Here is a 14,013-nt window from a genome sequence, read left to right on the forward strand (position 1 = left end):
AGAATATACTTGCAAAGAGCTGAATGTTTCACATTTTACAGAGATGCATTTGAGATTTTGTAAACAATTGACATTTTATTCAATAGTAAATACACATACATGCTTTAGTATTCTTCAATATTTATACATTTGATATACAGACACAAACTTACTGTCAGTCAAAAATGCATCTGTGGAGATGGTTCACTTTTGTATAACAAGCAAGTAAAAAGGCAAAAAACACTTTAAAGAAAACAGCAGAGACAAATCTGCACAGATCTACAGCACACTGAAGGCAGAGTCACCAAAGTACTGGTTAAATATTTCTGGGTGGGAAAGGTGAAAGGTGACACAGCGGCAGAAACGTTACATTTATTAGGGCCCGAGCACTGAGAGTGATGGGTGACATCTGCAACTCAAATTTCTCTAGGAAAGCTTTAAGGAGTTGGTCTTTGGTTACAGTGAAAAGTGTGAGTTTTTGTTAAGGGTGTGACCCCAGCAGTATTGATGAAGAAAAAAATTAGTATAAGTCAAAGAAATCCAGTCTGATCAGTACCAGAATTTTCAGGCGTGATGACAGACCTGCCCTGAACAGATTGATATGCCCATTGTCAGGAATATGCAGAGCGCCACCTAGTGGGAACAGGAAATGTCATGTCTTTCACTTTGATATACTGATTATCACAGGTTCATCAGGTCCACCTCAAAAGCGGTGAATATTAACTTCAGTCCCTCATGATGCTTCAGTGAGAAAATTAGGAGTTGGCCCACTCCTCTAATGTCATGAAGGCTTTCTTGTTATGTGATCATTTTCATGGAATATTGCAAAATGGCTCAACAGCGCCCCCTACAACATTTAAAAACATCAGCCTCTGCTCTGTGTTTCATCTATGATTTTGAAACCTGGTAAGCTTATGTAAGCTATCAAGATGTACAAAAATGTCTCTTGGAGCAATATCCCAAATCCAACAGGAAGTCAGCCATTTCAAAATTAAAGTGTCATTTTGGCGACACCTTCCCTTCTTTTCAGACCTCGTACATTAGATTGACTCGATCTCCAGTGCAGGGGATCTAAAGACCTTAATGATGTTAAATTGCGAAGCTTTTTACGTTCAGGGAAACGGGGTGGTCATGGCGTAACGTGGAGTTTCAATCACTCGCCAAAAAGCATTAATCTGCTGTCACTCAGAAACCAAGTTCAGTCTCTCCCAAACTTCGTATGTATGAGTCGAGAGTCAAGCTCGGAAATATTTGATATGCCATTTGTCAGTAATAGTTAGAGCGCCACCTAGTGGGACGACTATAATCATCATTGAATGAGATGAAATTTTAGCTGGTGGTTCTACGCATGAATTCCATCCATGTGACATAAGATCGGACATGCTGGGTGTAGGTGTTGGGCGTGTCTCGATGCCCTGGGGTGCGAGGACCCTCAAAACGCTGCTCGCAGCTTTAATTTGATTGTAATTGTCTAGCTGCTCAGATGTGAAGAAGAAGAAGAGTTTCCTTCTCAGACATTTCCAAATAGATTTGATTTCAAAAGAACAAAAGTACATTTTACATGAATTTCTTCTTTGATAGACAATAACTGGCCTTCCTATACATTCCTATATATGGATGGTAGAAATACACAAGAATGTTACAAAATATCAGCTAAAGGAAGTGATAAGGTACAAATATTTTGTTACTGTACTTAAGAGGAATTTACAGGTATCTGTACTTTACTTAAGTATTTTTTTCAACCATCTTTTTTTACTTTTACTCCCTACATTTTTAAACAAATAGCTGAACTTTTTACTTAAAATTTCAGAACAGGCTCGCTACTTTAGGTTCAAAGGTCAAACTGGTTTGAGCCTAAATGGGGGTGGGGGGGTTGTCTCACACAAAGGGATGAAAGAGCAAAAACATAAATTATGCATAATTTATAACGCTATATAAGACCTATGTTTTACTTTCTTACTTTGAATACATTTCAGAGCTTGTACTTTTTCACTTGAGTAAAGAAGTTGAATCAGTAACTTTCACTGGAGTATTTTTTAACACAAGTATCGGTATTTCTATCCAAGTAAAGAATGTATGTACTTTTGCCACATTTTCAAAAGATACACTTCTCACCTCATTGTTTGAAACACCTGTTCAGCTGATATATTTAACTAGCCAGTACCATGGCAGCAACTTAATGCTTTTAAGTATGCAGACACAGGGAGGAGATGCTGCTAAAGTTCAAACTGAGCATCAGAGGAAGAATGGTGATTTAAGTGACTTTGAATGTGACATGGTTGTAAGAGCCAAAAGGACTGGTCTGGGTATTTGATAAACTGTTGATCTATTTAAATGTTTCCCCACATTACCATCCATTCTATCTAATATTATATCCAATTTGCTGTACAATGAGGTTGAATGCCTTTTGGAAAACAAAAACATACATGCTGATTGATATCAGACGTGTTACGTGTAACAGATTTACAGAAAGTGAACATTGTTTTTGAGCAGGTTATTTTAATGCAAACTCACGCCATTGTTATGAAAGTTTGGAACCACCCCCTCAGGTTTTCAGTCAGAAAACGGATCTACAGAGAACTGAGGAGTGTGAATGAGTGGTTTCGTTTTATTTTATTTATTTTTTTAAACTCTATTAATGTTAAAGATTAAAAAAAAAAAAACAAAAAAAAAAAAAAAAAAAAAAAAACCTCTTGAAATATTTAAACAGCTTAGAGTCTAACACATATAATGCTTAGAGTAGAAGTTCCCAACGTGGCCACCTCAGGCTCTCTTCCAGAAAACAGTTCATTGGCAGAATATACTTGCAAAGAGCTGAATGTTTCACATTTTACAGAGATGCATTTGAGATTTTGTAAACAATTGACATTTTATTCAATAGTAAATACACATACATGCTTTAGTATTCTTCAATATTTATACATTTGATATACAGACACAAACTTACTGTCAGTCAAAAATGCATCTGTGGAGATGGTTCACTTTTGTATAACAAGCAAGTAAAAAGGCAAAAAACACTTTAAAGAAAACAGCAGAGACAAATCTGCACAGATCTACAGCACACTGAAGGCAGAGTCACCAAAGTACTGGTTAAATATTTCTGGGTGGGAAAGGTGAAACTGTCTAAGAAGACGCTTTTTCTCCTTGGCTGAGATCTTGGTATCCAGGTGGATGTTGTTTAAGAGGACCCACAGCGCTTGGTTGGTGGTGGTTTTTGTAGAGCTTTGTAAAGTGTTCCTGTCAACCTGCTGACAGAATGTAGAACCTGAAGAAGAGAGAGAAAAAAAAAAAAACGTTAAAGGAAATGAACATTGCATAATTGCCAATTTAATGTAACTACAGACCTCCAGTCTCAGCTGGGAATAAAGTGATCTGGAGATTCTGCCACCACTAGGGGGCAGTGAAACATCAATAACCTACACATGATGTAGACCAATTTATGAATCACAACGGACGAGGAGAACAACAATAAAGAGGAAAATTTAATTAAAATTGATTTGAATAGAAATGTCTGGATATTATTTAGTTTTTTCTGCAGATTATAGTCTCCACCAGGGAGCATCTGCTCTTTAGCTGCATGACCTCTTAGCTGTTCTGGCCAGTTAGTCTATGGCAGATCCAACAGTGCTCATTTTTCTTAGAAGAGAGCCTCACTCTGTGGAGATGAGGGAAATCTGCTGTTGCAGATATTCAGGATGCCACGCCAAGAAAATTACTGCATGTTGAAGAAACTGTTTCACTCCATCAGTAATTAAAGATTTTTGGAAAGACTGTCATAGTAATACACAGTCATAGTGAGAGAATTTTAAGAATTTAGAGCATTGAAAGATCGTGCGACCTGTTTGAGTTAAAGAAAGACTTCATGTTAATGTTAAAAGATAAAAGTATTTTACTGAATTACAGATACCATTCCTTTTGTGTTTTGCAGTGAGACGGAATTGTGCGATCTGTTCTGGAGTTTCTCCATCTTAAAAGGAAACTGATGTTTTGTGTCATTTACCAAAAGTAATCAAAAGCCATTTACCCGTCACATCCGGCTGTTTCTCCTGTACGAGGCAAGCCAGCTTGTCACTCACTACTTTGTGCAGAGCCCCAGGTATCTGGAGCAGAGAAAAAAAATAAAATAAAAAAATTTACAGAACAAAGCTGCGCATAATCCATGAACACCCCCCCCCCCCCCCAAAACAAACAAAAAAAAAAAAAAACCCAAACCACAGTTGGAAGAACAAGAACTGTGTAGCTTTACATTTGTATTTAACCCATTCATATTTTCCCACATTGTCTTCCTTTGTAATATCTACTGCTTCACAGCACCCCAAGCGAACCTTCGAGACACATTCCCATTTACATCAGTGTCTGCTGTGTGGCCACTTGTGTACAGCTTTTTTATAATTGCCATCTCTTCTACTACAAGTCAAAAGGGCCCCATGCAAACACATTTTAAGTTGTTGGACAAGCCGCAGATTTACTTAGCAGAGGTTACCAAAGAGAATATTCTAGATAAAGTAACTGATTACATTAAGGATGGCCAACTACAGTAGGTCATCCTTAGCGGTGGTTTGAGTGACCGGATCACAATGGGTTTAGTTCGTATGTACAAACATTTCTTGCACAAATCTTTGATCATTTTTTCTCCCCGCTTTCTTGCTGCACTGGGGCAAGAAATCAGGCAAAAAAATTCATCATCACTTTCTCACACAGACCAAAAGCATTCTATTACCTTGAAGATTTCTTTAACATTGCTTAGCATAAAGACCAATATAAGATCTTCTTTCTCTTTGGAGAGAGCCTTGCTGTGTAGGATCGCCCTGGAGAAAGACCTCTTCACTGCCAGCCTGTTCTCAATCTACAGATGACAGAGCACATTCTTTGATGTCAGACCCCCCCCCCCCAAAAAAAATAAAAAAATAAAAACACCACTTGCTCTCACCTCCTTGTCCACTTTAATCCCATGTGGGTCAGCTGCCAGAGACACGAAGATAAGCAGCCTACGGAGCTCATCTCTGCAGCTGTGCGGCAGCAGCTTCAGACACAGTTGCAGAGCCTCGAGAGCCTTATCCAATTGAGCATTTACTGAAAAGGTGAGAGAATGAAAGAGAATGTGCTGCAAGTGGTGAGGTTATTAAAAATCTTTGGAGGAGAAGAGAGCATGGTTGGAGACGCGGTAAAAATCTCACCGTCACGTCTGAACCAGTGTTCTTACCGAGCAGCTCTGTGATGGCTGTGTAGACGTCAGTCATGTGCTGCGGCAGAAGTGGAAGCCTGTTTGTGATGCTGTAGTGTTTGACCAGAGTCCCATATAGAAGCAGCTTACACTGGGCCAAGCCACTTGGGGAGAGATGTGTGTGCTCTGCACTGTTGTCACCTGAGTATTTTGAAGCTATTGTTAAACATGCCATCATTTGCAACATAAGCTATACATGTCTCTCACCATAGCTCACCAGTGGCGTTTACATGCTTTACCCGATTCTGATACTCATCATACCACTTGCCTCTTTCTTGGACGCTGAGACCAGCTGGTTCTGGGTCACAGCTCTCATTATCTTGAGGGAAACAATGAGGCAGCTCCCTGCTGAGCTCCACTACCGGCTGGTCAGGCAGGAAGTCCAAACAGTCCAAAGCTGCACAGAGCCACTCATCTTCCCTGAAAAATGAGGAGGAAACAGTGCAAGTGAGATCAACAAAACATCAAATTTATAAAAAAAAATAAAGATTTTTAAAAATCCAAACTTACTGAGAGTCTCGGAAGGCCTTGAGGATCTGTCGGTCCAGGTGGTTGCTGCTGTAGATCAGATCTGGGTTATTGTGTGCCAGGTTGGCTGGAGATGGAGAGGATGGGCTCTGCCTGCACTGAAGCACGCCTTCCAGCACAGGGAGCTCCACCAGGTTTAACAGCCTGAGCAGGGTCTGCTCCTGCCACACCTCATCCACCACTGCAGGAAAGAGCCAGAGGAACCAAGTTCTAATTGAGTTGCAGCCTGTGCAGGTGTATTGCTGCCTTTTGTCCCGCTGAATGCAGTCTATGATAGGATCCATGCTGTTAAACTACATGTGTAATGTTATTTGGCGTCAAACATTGCCTGATAGATGCATATATTGCTCAAAAGCTGAATAGATCATTCAGCATTAATGTCAAATTAACAGATGTGCAAGTCACTCAAACCATGTGAATGAATGTACTCCGATTATCCTCAGAGATGCCAGATTGTGGCTGATCCAGTACCATCTGCTACATGTCTCTTTGAATGCAATTTGCTTGATGATCACAGCTATGTAGTACAGATTTCCTGCTTGTCCTTTGTATACCACAGCATTATGTATTGCAGAAACATTTGCTTTAGTTTAGTTGTTCAGGATTGCTTTAGTGATGCATACGAAAGAAAGATTTGTGCTCACATGATTGCGGTAAACCCGTGGCTGTCTGTACCCTGCACGGACTCAGACTCAGACTGTTCATCGGCAGCTCCAATGATTGGCTGCTAGTGGCGGGAGCATCTAGCTGGCTGGAAGTATGAGTGAAGAGGACCGGGGTGGACATCTCAACAAGCGATGCAGGGGGACAGGTCTGCTCTTCCTGCCTGAAATGCAAGAGACACAGATTTCAGGCACAGTAAATTCAGACCTTGATGGATCTACGCTACAAAAGAATTCAGCCAGTCCCAAAGGTAAAAGCAAGGTGTACCTAATAATATGGACAGTGAGAGTATACAGTAATATTTATTATTCAATTCATAAAATATTCATACATGAGATACATTTTGACTTGATGCTACCTTTGGTTAGATGTTTTATATGCAGTGTGCCTGTAATACAGATAAATAAATATTTTAGAGGTGATACCTGTCTGAAGGAGCGCAGGTGAAGAACTTTTGGATCCCATTCACAAGCACACCTTTTTCCAACTCATCTACTGAAGGAGTAGATGTGTCTACAAACCTGCATGTTTATATGAAATGTTTAGGGAATGCCATCACAGGTAGAAATTTATTTTTTATTTATTTATTTTTTTAAAAACAGTTCGTTTTATGTATCCAACCTGTAAAGAGCGCTCTTGCTGTCATGAAACGCATCCTGTTTCTTGTCTTTTCCCAGCACTTTGGTTCCCACCGCCTCAAACACGCCGCACTCCAACAGCGCCTGGCACACACACACCACTTTGTCCCGAGACACGACGGCACCTTAAATTTAATCAAATAGAAGGGCCGAATATCATAAATAAAATGATCTCTAGAAGGTGAAGCTATGGGAATAAAACAGCATCTACAAACCAACACACACCCTCAAAGCCCTTCGCTTTAACAATGTATTCTGCCAGTACATCCACACCCTCTGAGCCAAGGAAACAGTCACTGTGGGATTTCAAGAGGACTCGTCTGCGCTTCACGGTCACAGTAGACTTCAGGTGGGAGATAAGGCTGCTCCACATGGTGCAAGACTGGACTGGCTTGGAGGCCACACAAGGAGCTTTAAAAAAAAAAAAAAAAAAAAAAAAAAAAGGCACATTCAGAACAAACTCTTAACATATTTTACAGGCAATTTGTGCAGGGCACGATTAGATATATGCAAAAGGACAGAAGAGACCTCTTAAACACCTTTATAGGAATATATATCTCTAAGAGAATGAGGGAAAGGAGCAATTCCACCTTGTAGTGCAGTTTGCACAAATTGTTTTAAAAATGCACTCACGCTACAAACAGGACAGAAGAGAAGAAAAAAGGTGACGGTGAGACAGCGGAGGCTCGAAGCGAGGAGGAGGTTTAAACCGTGTCTGCCGTCTATCGTGATGGGTAATGTGCGATCGTTGGCAATTAAAATCGACGAGCTCTCAGCACTGGTACGGAGTCAGAGGGAATACCGAGAGTGTAGCCTGATGTGTTTCACCGAATCATGGCTGCACCAGGACATTCCCGATGAGAATGCTTCCGTGGAAGGCTTCCACACTGTTCGGGCGGACAGGGACAGCATCGCTAGCGGTAAGCGGAAAGGAGGTGGGCTTGCTGTTTTAGTTAACAACCGGTGGTGTAACCCTGCCAACATAACAATCAAAGAAAGGATTTGTTGCCCGGACACTGAACTGTGTGCTGTTGGACTCAGGCCGTATTATTTACCCAGGGAATTCTCTCACGTCATCTTGGTGGCTGTTTATGTACCCCCCTCTGCTAACCCCACAGCTGCATGTGACACTATCCACTCTGCCATAGCTCGGCTACAGACTCAGCACCCGAGTGCCTTTATTGTGATCTCGGGTGACTTCAACCATGTATCACTGGACAATACACTACCAACATTCAAACAATATGTGGACTGTCCCACCAGGGGAGAGAAAACTTTAGACTTACTGTATGCTAACGTCAAGGATGCATACAGCTCCTCCTCCCTCCCCCCACTTGGTAGGTCAGATCATAACCTGATTCACCTCACCCCCCGCTATGTGCCAATTGTGAGGAGGGAACCTGTGACCACCAGGACTGTCAGGAGGTGGTCAGAGGAGGCCTTAGCAGAACTACAGGGCTGTTTCGAGGTGACCGACTGGGAAACACTCTGTGAGCCTCACGCCGAGGACATCAATGGGCTTACTGAGTGTATCACAGACTACATAACTTTCTGCACAGACTCCATTGTTCCAGCTCAGACTGTTCATTGTTACCCAAATAACAAGCCGTGGGTGACTAAGGACATCAAAGCCCTCCTCAACAACAAGAAGAGGGCTTTCAGAGGGGGCAACAAAGAGGAGGTGAGGAAGGTCCAGGTGTTACTAAAGGACAAGATCAGAGAGGCTAAGGACAATTACAGGAGGAAGCTGGAGTGGAAACTCCAGCAGAACAGCATGAGAGAGGTGTGGAGGGGCATGAAGACCATCACTGGATTCAGGCCAACCAACAGCAGGGGAACTGAGGGAGGTGAGAATAGAGCAAACGAGTTGAATCTGTTTTTCAATAGATTCGACACCACAGTGTCTGCTCCCACCCCCACAACCTCACCTGTAGTCAGCCTGGAATCCAGAGCCACACCACTGTGCCAGCCTCTCTCTTCACATGTTGCCTCCTGTGAGATTCCTGACACCCCTCCCCCACCCATCACCTTCACTCAATACCAGGTTGAGATGCAAATGAGGAGACTTCACTCAGGCAAGTCTGCTGGACCAGACGGAGTGTGTCCCCTTGTCCTCAAGGCCTGTGCCCCCCAGCTGTGTGGAGTCTTTCATAAACTGTTTATGCTGAGTCTGAGTCTGCAGAGGGTCCCGGTGATGTGGAAGACATCATGCCTCGTCCCTGTACCAAAGACGCCTCGTCCCAGTGGCCCCCAGGATTACAGGCCCGTGGCACTGACCTCCCACATCATGAAGACCCTGGAAAGGCTCATCCTGAACCAGCTGCGACCCATAGTAAGACCACATCTGGATCCCCTTCAGTTCGCTTATCAGCCTCGTCTCGGAACTGAGGACGCCATCATCTACCTGCTCAATCGTGTCTACACCCATCTGGACCAGCCGGCGAGCACTGTGAGGGTCATGTTTTTTGACTTTTCCAGTGCTTTCAACACCATCAGGCCGACCCTCCTGGGTGATAAGTTAGCAGCGATGCAGGTGGATGCTTCTCTGGTGTCCTGGATTGTTGATTACCTGACAGGAAGACCACAATATGTACGTCTCCCACAGTGTGTGTCTGACAAGGTGATCAGCAACACAGGGGCACCACAGGGGACTGTCCTCTCCCCCTTCCTCTTCACCCTCTACACCACAGACTTCAGCCACTGCACAGAGACATGCCATCTTCAGAAGTTTTCTGATGACTCTGCGGTGGTTGGATGCATCAGCAGGGATGATGAGACAGAGTACCGGGCTGTGGTCGACTCCTTTGTCACGTGGTGTGAGCAGAATCATCTGCAGCTCAACGTGGCAAAGACCAAGGAACTGATCGTGGACTTCAGGAAGACCAGGAAACACTTGACCTCTGTTTCAATTCAGGGGGTCAGTGTTGACATTGTGGAGGACTATAAATACCTTGGAGTACACATTGACAATAAACTGGACTGGGCTAAAAACACCACAGCACTTTACAGGAAGGGCCAGAGTCGTCTCTATTTTTTGAGGCGACTGAGGTCCTTCAACATCTGCCAGAAAATGCTGAGGATTTTCTATGAGTCTGTTGTGGCCAGTGCGATCCTCTATGCTGTTGCATGCTGGGGGAGCAGGCTGAGGGTCGCAGATGCCAACAGACTTAATAAACTGATCCGTAAGGCCAGCAATGTTGTGGGGATGGAGCTGGACTCCCTCAAGGTGGTGTCGGAGAGGCGGATGCTGTCCAAGATAAAGACAATGTTGGATAACACCTCCCACCCACTCCATGACATGCTGGTCAGTCACAGGAGCACGTTCAGTGAGAAACTGAGATTACCGAAAAGCACCACTGAACGACACAGGAAATCATTCCTGCCTGTGGCCATCTCCCTGTACAACGCATCCACTTAACACACTGGTTACTGCTACAACTACACATGTTTCTTTTCCAACTATTTATTTATGAGTGACTTATGTATGTATGTATGTATGTATGTATGTATGTATGTATGTATATATTGTACTATTCTTAGTTAGTGTATTGTCTGTCTTGTCTTAATGTTGGTTTAAAATGGAGCACTGTAACAAAAAATAATTTCCCCCAGGGATCAATAAAGTATTCTGATTCTGATTCCTGATGAGTCAAGACAGTTGTTAGGCTGCTGATGTAAATTGATTCATTAGTGTATATTTGACAAAGAATCTGAATTGACATGTCTCACTTTTTATATGGCACGAATCAATGTGTTTTTTTATCAGGTGGCAATATGTCCTAGTGCAGACAGAGGGGAAGAGCCAGGGCCAAAGGTGAGGCACATCAAGCACAGAATAATAATTTTAATCTGAGGATAAAACGCAGGTATTGAGGCTGAAAGAAGCTTCAGTGCTCTCAGAAGACTAAAAAGATGGCTAAGGTTAACAATGACTCAAATGAGATTAAACAATGCTGCTGCATGTCCACCAGGAGAGACTGGACAGTATAGATGTAAAACAAACATGCCAGCAGTTTATCTCAGTTAACGAGAGGAGCAGGCACGTGTTTGGCTCCTTCACATAGTGGACATTGAGTTGTGTGGGACACCAGTAGTCCATGTCTGTTGCTGTAACAGTAGTTCATGTTTAGAATAGAAAATCTCAGCTCACTGATTTGATCGGGGCAATAGTGCCTAATCTGTTGCATAATTTTGCTGAGAGATCTTTTACTTTGTGGTAATCTTAGAGGAGTAGTTTTATGGCCTAAAATACTTAGTCAGTTGTTTAATAGTAATTTAACATTATAAAATTCACATATAAAACTATGAATCATCCGTCCCCACCAATGCCAAAACCAAATCTACGCCCTTGGAAAGGAGAGAAATCAAGGGTTGAGGAGGAAGGTTAGACTAAGCACAATAACGGAAACCTTAAAATGACCACTGCCAAATTCTTTGCCACAGCTGTTTGTAAGTGTAGCTTTGCAACGCTTGCTTAACATGAGAAAAAAACAATCAGATCTCAGTTCAGGCCTCCGCCAGGTGCAACAACTCACCTTGATTACGCACACACAATTTCTCCGCAAGGTTCAGCGCCGCGGCTCTTTCTTTTATTGAAGCCATGCTTCTGACGGATTACAAACGTTGAGAATGGGCGGGTATAAAAGCAGGAGGAAGCAATCAATGAAAGCACCTCCAATCAAACAAGCGCCCTCTCTGGCGTTTGTGTGCAGCTCTGTAATAAAACCGCTAGAGGGCGCTAGTAGCTCAGTCACACAGAGACCTCTGGCTATGGAGGTCTTCAACTATGTGAACTTTGTGTTTTACTGACTTGCTTTCATAGATTCAACTAATGAATAATGGGAACAGATCTTCTGATCCTCTGCGGAGTCATTAGCCATAGCTTTATCAACACTTTATTAAAAAATAATTTATATAAAAGCACTAAATGATGGAGTGATCATTTATTTTAAATATCAAATTAATTTAAATATTTAAACAAATGTTATGCATTTTTTTCTTCTCCGTTTGAGTGCCTGCAGGTGGTGTAAGTAAATCTTGACCATCTGCCTGTGTCACATTACTATTGTGCAAAAATAGGACATCTCTATTAGAACTCTATTCTATTAATTTATGCATACATGCGTTTTATTTGTGCATTATATATTTTTATAGAAAACTACTGTCATATTAAAATTTGTATTTATATATTTTAAAGTTTTTGGACATTTCACATTTTTGAGAATCTTCTCAGCATCTGTCCAGTGCGCTTCCTGTAGTTCGCCATCTTGCTTGCTGTGCTAATTGCTAAAGGTAAGCTACAACAACAAGCAAACATTTTATTTGAAGTACTTACTTATGGCAGTGCCTAATTTATTTCTCTGTTAAATTAGTGTACAAATATGTATTTCAGCATTAATATGGAAATGTATGTTTAAACAGCAGAGTCATGTTAGCTACAACTAGGTGGCTTTAGCTTTAGCAATCATTTTTGCTAGGCTAAACAGTTTGTGCTTATTCTGTTAGCATGGGAGTTTGATAACACTGGAAATACCTTTAGAACAACAGTACAGTCACAGTAAAAACTAATGCTCTGCATTTATTGTGTTGTTTATCAACATATCTGGGCCTTAGTGTTTTGTTAATACCCAGATTATTAGTTATCATCAGGATAATGATAACTGATTTTGGTACAGTTGAACCTAGAGCAACATTAGTTATCATAATCCAGGAACACCACCAATATGGGCACATCAGATACACCTGATATTGACGAGTCTTACACTGTCAGCTTTCTTCTCTGGCTTCAAACAGACTAAACTTTATTATTATAGTAGCTCTCTTCTAGTCTTACTGATTAAAGTGCCAAAAGTGCTTATCACATTCATACAGTACCTTTACTTACACATAACCAGATTTGTGTATCCTGATTGCCAGTATTAGGGTAACTGGATCCAGAAAACAGAAAGTTATCCTGGGTTCTCTGAACTTTCGTAGTGCAGGGCCAAGGTCTTAAAATTAGATCAATACAAACTCAGATGAACTACAGAACAATAACACATTTTTGAGTGCCATTATTGATTTAACAAAATTAAGCCAAAATGCGCAAGTGGTGTCTAAAAATTTAAGTACACCCTTACTGCCAATCATATGTACTTTATTAATTGATCATCAACAACTGATGATCAATTAACATCTGGAGTATTCAGGTGTTGACCCAAGGAAGAAAGACATTAGCAATGATCTTAGAGAAGCAATTATATCTTCCCACCAGTGTAGGAAGGGTTATCGAGCCATTTTTAAATATTTTAATAATCCTTTTTTCTACAGTGATAAAGTGTAAAACATTCAGGACAGTTGAAATCTTCTTAGGAGTGGATGTCCTAGCAAATTCACCCCAAGATCAGATCAATGTTCAGAGAAACTGCATAAAACGTTAGAGCTTCATATCAGACCCTACAGGCCGACCTTGGCATGCTAAGTGTTAAAGTTCATGACAGTGCAATTAGAAAAAGACTGAACAACTATGGCTTTGTCTGTTGGACAATGTGCTTTTGTCTTGTCCTTTGGACAAACAAGAGCAAAGTGGAGGTTTTTATCCATAATATGCAGCCTCATTATGGCAGTTCAGGAGATAGAGCCGGTCATGTACAAGTTGAGAGATTGGTGGCCTTTTGCCCAAGGATGCCAAATATCCTTGGGCAAGATACTAACCCCAAGTTGCTTTCTGATGCATCCATTGGAATATGAATGAGTGTGAATGTTAGATAGAAAGCAATTGCCTAGAAAAGGCATTTCATTTCATTTAGTCAACCATGAAATCCTCTGTATACCTAAAATATTCTAGAGTCACAGGTGAGGTCATCTGTCGGTCCAAATTGGGTCATGTAGCAGAACAATGATCCCAAGCACAGCAGCAACTCTACAACAGAATGAGTGAAAAAGAAAAGAATCAAGGTGCGTCAGTGGGTTTAAGTGTAGAACTCAGTCTGATTGAAATGG

At 41.6% G+C, this 14,013-nt stretch overlaps 1 pseudogene across 1 annotated transcript; it reads right to left on the minus strand.

The window, feature by feature from the left end:
- Positions 1-2,985: 2,985 nt before the first annotated feature.
- On the minus strand, positions 2,986-11,634 carry LOC308392253 (DEP domain-containing protein 7-like; annotated as a pseudogene). Its single transcript, XR_013974765.1, has 11 exons — positions 11,568-11,634; positions 7,258-7,443; positions 7,016-7,157; positions 6,820-6,915; positions 6,376-6,557; positions 5,714-5,912; positions 5,472-5,623; positions 5,183-5,344; positions 4,700-5,052; positions 4,004-4,079; positions 2,986-3,244 (listed from the first exon to the last, which is right to left on the minus strand). The product of XR_013974765.1 is annotated as a DEP domain-containing protein 7-like (transcript).
- Positions 11,635-14,013: the final 2,379 nt, after the last annotated feature.

This window comes from Rhamphochromis sp. 'chilingali' (genome assembly GCF_963969265.1).
Source record: "Rhamphochromis sp. 'chilingali' genome assembly, chromosome: 2".
Lineage (NCBI taxonomy): Eukaryota > Metazoa > Chordata > Actinopteri > Cichliformes > Cichlidae > Rhamphochromis > Rhamphochromis sp. 'chilingali'.